Consider the following 9,672-nt stretch of genomic DNA (forward strand, 5'->3'; position numbering starts at 1 on the left):
CCAATAAAGATGGCGGCCGTTAACCCGAGCCGAATATGAGGAGGTGCAGCTCCGCTCGGTACAAATTGGGACCCGTAAACTTTTCCAAGGTTTGCAATTGCAACAACTTTACACAACGTTTCCGTCCGCTCCCGCGATCTCTCGCTCCCTCCATATTGTTAAACGCCATTTACCAATTCCGGATGTGTAGACACAGCACTTCTCTTTCGCCGTTACCCACACTGCGCATGCTTCAATCACAGCAGGCCCCACCCCTCATTCACTCCGATTGGTTGGAGGTCCTCCAGTCCCGCCGCTCCTCTTCCTATTGGTCCGGAGCTGCCGTCAATCACCGGGCATTGTGACGGTTCCAGATGGTGAGAGCAGCCACAGGCTCAGGCTGACTGGCTGATTGTCGAATAATAACAGTGAGAGTCTCAGTGGGACAATCAGACAATAATAGTGGAGATGGGGCCCAGAGGAGAAACGGCAAAGGATTCACTCACTTTGAGAGTAACAAACACAGTGTCTATTCCCATAATCAGAGTCAGGCTGCAGTGTGAGGGAACATATAGGATCCAATGTAGAATCACAAGAGTCCTACAGTGCAGAAGGAGGCCAATCGGCCCATCTAATCTGCAGCGCCCTGTGAAATATCACCCGACCTGGGCCAATCTGGAACGTCATGGTAGCACAGTGGGTAGCACTGTTGCTTATCAGATCCAGGGTCCCAGGTGACAACTCTGTCACTGTTATTATTAGATAATAGCCTGCCTGTCATTCCAATTCTGGTGTGTATTACTCTGTCACTGTTATCAGTAGACAGTAATAGGAGGGCAAGATGCAAGGTAGCAATGTTAATTTGATGTTTCTGTGTTATAGTCAGTGTCACTGGGAGGTGTGTGATAAAATAGGAATGGAAACATCATGACAGAGGCACGTGTGACTGACTCCACCTGATTGAGAGCTGTTCTACCCAAGGTGAGAGCAATGAGGACATGGAGAACTCCAGAGATTTCTGGTATCTGAGGTGCATCCGTAGATGAACTGAAATCATTCTAGTGGTTCTTGATTTATAGTCACACAGGAAATATATCTGACAGCTAAAACCAAAGTTTCAATCTTCTCTTTGAGACACATTGTGATTGAAAAGATCAAATGTTAAAACATCAGGAGAGGAAAATTCAGACTGTCACAAAGGGCATCATTGCTGCCTCACAGCACCATGGACCCTGGTTCAATTCCGGCCTTGGGTGACTTTCTCCCAGTATCTGCATGGGTTTTCCTACCTACCAGTCAAAGATTTGCAGCTCAGGTGGATTGGCCATGATCAACTTCCCCTTAGTGTCCAAAAATGTATTGGTTAGGTGGGGCTACAGGGATAGGGTGGGGGTAGGCCTCGGTATAGTGCAAACTCAATGGGCCGAATGGCCTCCTTTTGCACTGTAGAGATTCTATGAGTGAACTGTCGAATTCATTTGATTCACCATAACACTGCCAATTTACCCTCTACAAGTGTAACTCACTTTGAAAGTTACTGTAAATCTGCTTCTAGCAGGCTGTCAATGTGAATTCCAGATCACATCACATCACTGTGTAAAAATCATTCTCTCATCATCATTGTTGTCAAATATCTTAAATCTCTGTGTCTTCTGGTTACAAAACCTCCTGCTCTTGGGAAACAGTATCCCCATCGACACTGTCACAAATCCTTCCTCATTTTAAACACCTCTATTAAATCTTCTTCACCTTCCCTGATATCAGAGGGACAATCCCAGTTTCTTCTGCTCTGAGACAGAGGGACTCGAAACTTAACTCTGTTTCTCTCGGTACCGATGCTGCCAACACTGCTGAGTTTTTCCAACATTTACTGTTTCGCTCCCTCTTTTTCCTCCTTCAATCTATCAAACACTTCATGATTTTGAACCTCAATTAAATAGGAATAGGAGAGAAATATAGATGAAAGGAAAGAAAGCTGAGATTTAAAAAACAGAAAGGTGAGGTGAGAATAAAAGCTGAGTAATAGAGGAACAAGGAACACAGAAAGAATGATATAAAATATAAGGGAGCAGGTTATCAGCTCTCAGCTACAGAGAGCAGAATGAACCATGGAAGAGAGAGATTGGGACACATTTCTTACACGCCTCAGGATTAACCCACACGGGGACTTTGCTGTCGGTGAAGAGAGATGAGAAAGACCCAAGTGTGATTTGTCCTCTCAGTGTGACCCTGAAAGACTGTGTCCAGGTTGAAGTTCTGTTCCTGCTGTATGATACTTCCAGATTGTCCTTTCTGAGCTCCAGACAGGTGATGTTAAACATCAGGTGGGAAAGATAAAAATCTGCAACAACGTTTCAAACAAAGTTGATTTATTTCACATTTATTCAGAATAATAAACCTCATCAGCAGATTAAGACTGTCAGAGTAAACATTATTGAGTCCTGTACATGACTAACAAGATCAATAAGGGTATAATCTAAACCTTGTAGTCGCTTGTGAACTCGCTGGTGTGTTAGCAGGTGGGATGAATGAGTAAATCTCTTTCCACAGACATTACAGTTGAATGGCCGCTCCTCAGTGTGAATGCGATGGTGTTTCAGAAGATAAGATAAATGAGAAAATTCCTTCCCACATCTGGAGCAGGTGAATGGCCTCTCCCCAGTGTGAACTCGCTGGTGATTCAATAGGTTGGATGAACGAGTGAATCCATTCCCACATACTGAGCAAGTGAATGGCCTCCCCTCATTGTGAACCTGCTGATGTGTCAGAAGGGTGTATGAACATGGAAATCCCTTCCCACATGCAGAGCAGGTGAATGGTCTATCCCCTGTATGAAGTTGCTGGTGTATCAGAAGATTGGATGAATTAATGAATCCCTTCCCACAGTCAGAGCAGGTGAATGGCCTCTCCCGGTGTGAATTCTCTGGTGATTCTGTAGGGCAGATCGACGGTTGAATCCTTTCCCAGACACAGAGCAGGTGAATGGCCTCTCCCCAGTGTAGCATATTGATGTTAGTAAATTCTTTTTTTTTTAACACTCTTCTCACAGTCAGGACAGTTAAAAAGTTTGCTATCAGACTGAACAAGTTGATGTGTCACAATGTGGGATGACCGAGTGAATCACGTTCCACACACCAGGCAGGTGAATGGCCTCTCCTCAGTGTGAACTCGCTGGTGTGTCAGAAGGTTGTATGAATGTTGAATCCATTCCCACAAATGAAGCAGCTGAACCTCTCCCCAGTGTGACTGCAACGATGAGCTTCCAGTTGATGGGTAACTGAATCCCTTCCGACAGTCCGCAGGTTTCCACAGTTTCTCCATGGTGAGGAGTCCTTATGTCTCTCCTGGTTGAAGCTTTGTACACACAAACAAGCATTGAATTTCTCCCTGCAGTGAATGATGTGATACTTTTTGAGGCTGTGTAACTGGTTAAAACTCTCTCCAGTCAGTGAACTGAAAACTCATTGGGGGTGGGTCTCGGTGCTTTTGGAGTCACCCTGCTGAAATAGAACAAACACTTCTTCCAAATTCAAAGACTGAAGATATTGAGCTCTTAATGAATTGAGTGATTTGATGTGATGTTTGGTTTTGAGTTTTCTGTCAGCCAATTCTCACCAAATATCCTGTAAAAGTTTACAAAAGCCATCAGTCAGTCTAGAATAGAAATTCTGAACAGAATATTCTCGTTTCTTGGAACATTTTCCGCTCTCTTGTTCCCCCAAAGCTGTAAATCCCCGTCCCACACTCTCTCTCCCTCCTCCCTGGGCTGAAATCCAAACCCATCTCACCATCTCTTTCCTCCACTCCCAGTTTTCTCCCTCCCTCTCCTCTGCCTGGGTTCAGTTCTCCAGCTCCTGTCTGCAGACTGACAATAAAACCAATGGGTCTTATTGGGGGGTTTGGGTTCTCACCATTGTCCCCGCTCGCGGCGGCTCTCATCAGCCTCTGGGAGCCGCACTCACTCTCACTGCGGCTGCGCTCAGCCCAGCAGCACTGCGCATGCTCCGCAGAGAGAGGCGACGTCCGGCGGGACATTCTCCCCTGCGCGTTCTGGCTCCTGTGATGGAGATAGGGCGTATTCATCCGCGCCTGGCATTACGGGTACCATTACCCGCCATTATTCTATTACGTTCCTCCGGGTGATAAATTGGTTCCGACAATTTTGATACAGTTCGGTGTTTGTCCGAATGTGGCTGCTGCATCGGTGTTTTCTCTCTGATCGGCCCCTGTCATCTGTTTAGGGAGCGATATGCAGCAGTGCGCCTGCGCGGCCGCCATCGTTCTCAGCGGAAATGTGCATCAGGGCGCATGCGTGGGCATCCAGGAACCGGAAGTCAAGAGAAATCTTGTGAATTTCTCTCCTGGACTGAGAGTGAAATTCCTTTGGAAACTCCTTTAGAAAAGGAGGATTTGCTAACGGGAACTTCAAACCAAACATCACCTCTGACTGAGTTACTCGATTCATCAGGACCTGAATATCATTGGGAGGTAAAATGGTTTGTCTGTTCTGTCTGAGGACAAAGATTTCAGATATCAGAGTGATTGGGAAACTTTTAATGACCATTCCAGGTTAATTTGAGACTAATTACACCGATCACCGATTGGGGAAGTTAAATAATTTGCTGTTGTACTCTTATGTATGCAGGTAAATTTTAAAATTACTGCATCAGCATACTTGGTAGTTAAATTGGCAAACTGCTGACCTTGTTAGTAGTGAGAGTTACTATCCCGGATTTTATCAAAGTTTGTTGTTCCTTTGCATTTCATTCAGCTCATCGTGGCTGCAAAGTAGTTATTCAGCCGAAACTCAATTTGCAGATTGTGGTCTGTAGTTTTTTAAGTTACATCAATTCAACTGTCTATCTGAATACTTTTAAAATGTTATGAGGGTTTCTGCCATCATTTCAGGCAGCATGTCACAGATCCTCACCACCCTCCTAGTCCTTCCTAAATCTCTGCTCCCTTTTATATGTATCCCTCAATTAAAGGATCTTCCTATCCAATCTATTTAGATCCCTCAGAATTTAAAAAATATATAAATTTATATTTTTTTCCACTTTGGCGGCAATTTAATTTTGCCAAGCCACCTAACCTGCACATATTTGGTTGTGGGGGTGAAACCCACACAGAAAATGGGAGAATGTGCAAACTCCTTACAGACTGTGACCCAGGGCCAGGATCGAACCCGGGTCCCCAGCACGCAGGCACACAACCACCCACCATGAAACTCCAGAATTTTATACATTTAGAATAATCTTTACTATTGTCACTAGTAGACTTATATTAACACTGCAATGAAGTTACTGTGAAAATCCCCGTACCACACTCGGGACCTATTCAGGTACACAGGGAGGATTCAGAATGTCCAATTACCTAACAAGCATGTCTTTCGGGACTTGTGGGAGGAAACCCATACAGACACTGGGAGAACGTGAAGACTCTGCGCAGACAGTGTCCCAAGTGGGAATTAAACCCTGGGACCCTGGCGCTGTGAAGCAACACTGTGCTGCTACTGTGCCGCCCATAAAACAGTTCGGCTCAATGTTCTCACATTAAAGAAGCTGAAGCGCCCAATGTGGGTCTTGAACCCACGCCCTGGGATTAAGAGTCCCATGCTCTACCGACTGAGCTAGCCGGGCTGCTTGCCATAATTTCATTTTGGTCTCCCCCAGTCTTCTGTTCCAAAGAAAACAGCCCCAGTTTATCCAAACTTTCTCTGAGCAAACATTTTCAATTTCTGGTCAATGTTCTTAAATCTCCTCTGTACTCTCTGTGTGCAACCTTCCTGTGCACAGGAATCTAGCTCTGGCCTAACTAGTCCTGTCCTGCCATTTATCATGTAATCCTTTGCATTGTTTTCCCTCTAGCTTTCTTCCTTATTCCTCAAGTTCAATCATTTTTGTGTCACAGGTAAACTTCTTCCTCATGTTCCTACATATAGTTTCAAATCAATGATGTAAACCAGGAGTGAAGGACCAGTACTGATTACTTTGAAACCGGCACTGGAAACAGCCCATTGATTTTCTCTATTCTTTATGGGATGCGACTGTCACGGGCAAACCAGCGGTTGCCCATTCCTAATTGTCCTTAAACTGAGTGGCTTGCGAGGCAATTCAGAATGAACCACATTTCAGTGACTTGGCCAGATCAGGTAACGCCGATGCAGACTCGATGGGCCGAGTGGTTTCCTTCTGCACTGTAGATTCTATGATTAATTCCGACCTTGGGTCACTGTCTCTGTGGAGCTTTCCTGCGTCTGCGTAGATTTCCTTTCCGGGTGCTCTGGTTTCCTCCCACAGTCCAAAAATGTGCAGATTAAATGGATTGGCTGTGCTAAATTGTCCCTGGAGGTGTTATGGGGGGAGGGGGAATTGCCACGGGAGGATGCTCTTTCAGAGAGTTGCTACAGACTCGATGGTCCAAATGGCCTCCTTCTGCACTGAGGGAATTATATGATTCTACATTGGATGCAATGATGTTTGACTCACACACTGCAGCCTGACTTATTATGGGAGAAGACACTGTGTTTGTTACTCTCAAAGTGAGTGAATCCTTTGCTGTTTCTCCTCTGGGCCCCATCTCACTATTATTGTCTGATTGTCCCACTGAGTATCTCACTGTTATTATTGGACATCAGCGAGTCAGCCTGAGCCTATGGCCGCTCTCACCGTCTGTAACCATCACAATGTCCGGGTGATTGACGGCAGCTTCGGACCAATAGGAAGAGGAGCGGCGGGTCCTGGAGACCGACTGACAGCAGCTGGTCCTCCAACCTATCGGAGTGAATGAGGGGGGGGCCCTTCTAACCCCCTGTAAAAGGAGTTTTCAAAAGCCATCACTGTTAGTCCAGGATAGAAATTCTGAACAGGCAATTCTAGTTTCTCTGGAACATCTTTCCCTCTCTGTTCCCCCAAAGCTGTAAATCCCCGTCCCACACACTCTCCCTCCTCCCTGGGCTGAAGTCCAACCCCATCTGCACCATTTCTTTTTTTTTAAATTTAGAGTACGCAGTTTATTTTTTTCCAATTCAGGGCAATTTAGCGTGGCCAATCACCTACCCTGCACATCTTTGGGTTGTGGGGAGAAACCCACGCAAACACGGGGAGAATGTGCAAACTGCACACGGACCTGTGACCCAGAGCTGGGATCGAACCTGGGACCTCGGTGCCATGAGGCCATAGTGCTAACTACTGCACCACCATGCTGCCCTTCTGCACCATTTCTTCCTCCACTCCCAGTTTTCTCCCTCCCTCTCCTCTGCCTGGGTTCAGTTCTCCAGCTCCTGTCTGCAGACTGACAATAAAATCAATGGGCCTAATTGAGGGTTTGGGACCTCCAGAGGGTTTTGGTGAATCCTCCCCGCCCACCTGCCAGGGTTTCCTTCCTTGCCATCGGAGAGACCTCTGATTTATTGTTCTCCCTTGTGGTCCAGGTCTCTCCCTCAGCTTGACATATTTATTTGTCTGGCGAAAAGGATAGTCTCTTTCCTAATGTTCACAATTAAAGGGGTAGGTTCCCCAGGAGATGGCTGACATTTCAGTGCAATTAAATGAATAATGGACAGAGATATGTTACATGGTACAGATTAGATATATTATTTGTGGTTCTGTAATAAATTATATTTATTATTATTTCTCGCCTTGTAATATAAGACTGTAGCTACGTTATAGATTTCCAGTCATCTCTTCCTTCAGAGGTTTGATAGTCTTAAGATTTCTCTTCCGCAGGGACCAGTTGTATCTGGGGGTCATTGAATATATTGAAGCACAAGTTAGACAGATATTTTATTGGCAATGGAGTTAAGGGTTATGAGGAACAGGTAGGAAAATAGAGAGAAAGATGAGATGAGGGATCTCTTCACTCGAGGATGTGGTGAAGCTTTGGAATTCTCTATCCCAGAGGAATGTGGAGCCTCAGTCATCAGATATGTTCAAGACAAATATTGACAGGTTTCTAGATATTGAAGATATTGGATATGGGGACTGTGTGCGAGAATGGTGCTGAGGTAGATCGGCCAAGGATCTCATTAAATGGTTGAGCAGACTCGGTGGGCCGAATGGCCTACTCTTGCTCCTATTTTAATCTCAGTGTCCTGGTCAGGAAGCAGTGAGCTGAGCTTGGATCTGTCAATCAACATGAATCAGCACCTTCAGGAGAATTGGAAGGGTGAATATTTGATACAGCAGAGTGAGAATGGAGGGAAAGTGTCTGGGATGGAGATTTACAGATTTTGGAGAACAAGAGAGGAAATAATGTCCCATAGGAACGAGAATTGTCTGGTCTGAATTTTCATCGTCTACTAACAATGATGACTTTTGCAAATTGTTTTTAAGGAAATTGGAAGAGGAGGAATTATGGACAGAAATCTCAAACTGCACATCTTGATGTGACAAACGCACTCAATTCCTTCTGATCTGAGTACCATTGTGAGAAGGAGAAATGTTTGTCCGAACTGTCAGCTTCTAAAGATTTCAAACATCAGTGCTACTGGAAAAGCACCGAGACCCACACAACACACACCCGAGTGAGAGAGTTCCAATGCACTGACTGGAAACATCAGTGTGACTGTGGGAAGGGATTCAGAATCCCATCTCAGCTGGAGGTTCATCGCCGCAGTTACACAGGGGAGAGGCCATTCATCTGCTCTCAGTGTGAGAAGGGATTCGCTCAGTTATCCACCCTGCGGAAACACCAGCGAATTCACACTGGGGAGAGGCCGTTCGCCTGCTCTCAGTGTGGGAAGGGATTCATTGATTCATCCCACCTGCAGAGACATCAGCAAGTTCACACTGGGGAGAGACCATTCACCTGCTCCGTCTGTGGGGGATAGATTCACACAGTTATCCATCCTGAAGATACACCAGCGACTTCACACTGGGGAAAAGCCATTCACCTGCTCTCTGTGTGGGAACGCATTCAGTGATTTATCCAGTCTGCAGACACACCAGCGAATTCACACCGAGGAGAGGCCGTTCACCTGCTGTCAGTGTGGAAGGGATTTATGATCCATCCATCCTGCAGAGACATCAGCGAGTTCACACTGGGGAGAAGGCATTCACCTGCTCCCTCTGTGGGAAGGGATTACATAGAAAATTGGAGCAGGAAGAGATAATTTGGCCCTTTGCACCTGCTCTGCCATTCATTATGATCATAGTTTATCATCCAACTCCACAGCCTAATCCCGATTTCCCCTCCATATCCTTTGATCCCCTTCGCCCTCAGTGCTGTATCTAACTGCTTCTTGAAAACATGCAAGGTATTGGCCTCAACTATTTCCCGTGGTAACAAATCCCACAGGCTCACCACTCTCTGGGTGAAGAAATGTTTCCTCATCTCTGTCTAAATGGTCTACCCCGTATCCTGAGCCTGCGACCACTGGTTCTGTACACTCCCACCATCGGGAAAATCTTTCCTGCATCTCCCCAATCAAATCCTGTTAGAATATTTTAGGTCTCTATGAGATCCCTCATTCTTCTGAACTCCAGCAAATACAATCCTAACTGATTCAATCTCTCATACGTCAGTCCCACAATCCCAGGAATCAGTCTGGTAAACCTTCGCTGCACTTCCTCTAGAACAAGAACATCCTTCCTCAGACAAGGAGACCAAAACTCCACACAATATTCCAGGTACGGCCTCGCCAAGGCCCTGTATAGAACAAAGAACAATACAGCACAGGAACAGGCCCTTCGG

At 45.8% G+C, this 9,672-nt stretch overlaps 1 non-coding gene across 1 annotated transcript; it reads right to left on the reverse strand.

Annotated features, from left to right (window-relative positions):
• Positions 1–5,546: 5,546 nt before the first annotated feature.
• Positions 5,547–5,618, reverse strand: trnak-cuu. The gene has a single exon. It is a non-coding gene; the product is annotated as a tRNA-Lys (tRNA).
• Positions 5,619–9,672: the final 4,054 nt, after the last annotated feature.

The sequence above is a fragment of the Scyliorhinus canicula genome, unplaced genomic scaffold (assembly GCF_902713615.1).
Source record: "Scyliorhinus canicula unplaced genomic scaffold, sScyCan1.1, whole genome shotgun sequence".
In the NCBI taxonomy this organism is placed as follows: domain Eukaryota; kingdom Metazoa; phylum Chordata; class Chondrichthyes; order Carcharhiniformes; family Scyliorhinidae; genus Scyliorhinus; species Scyliorhinus canicula.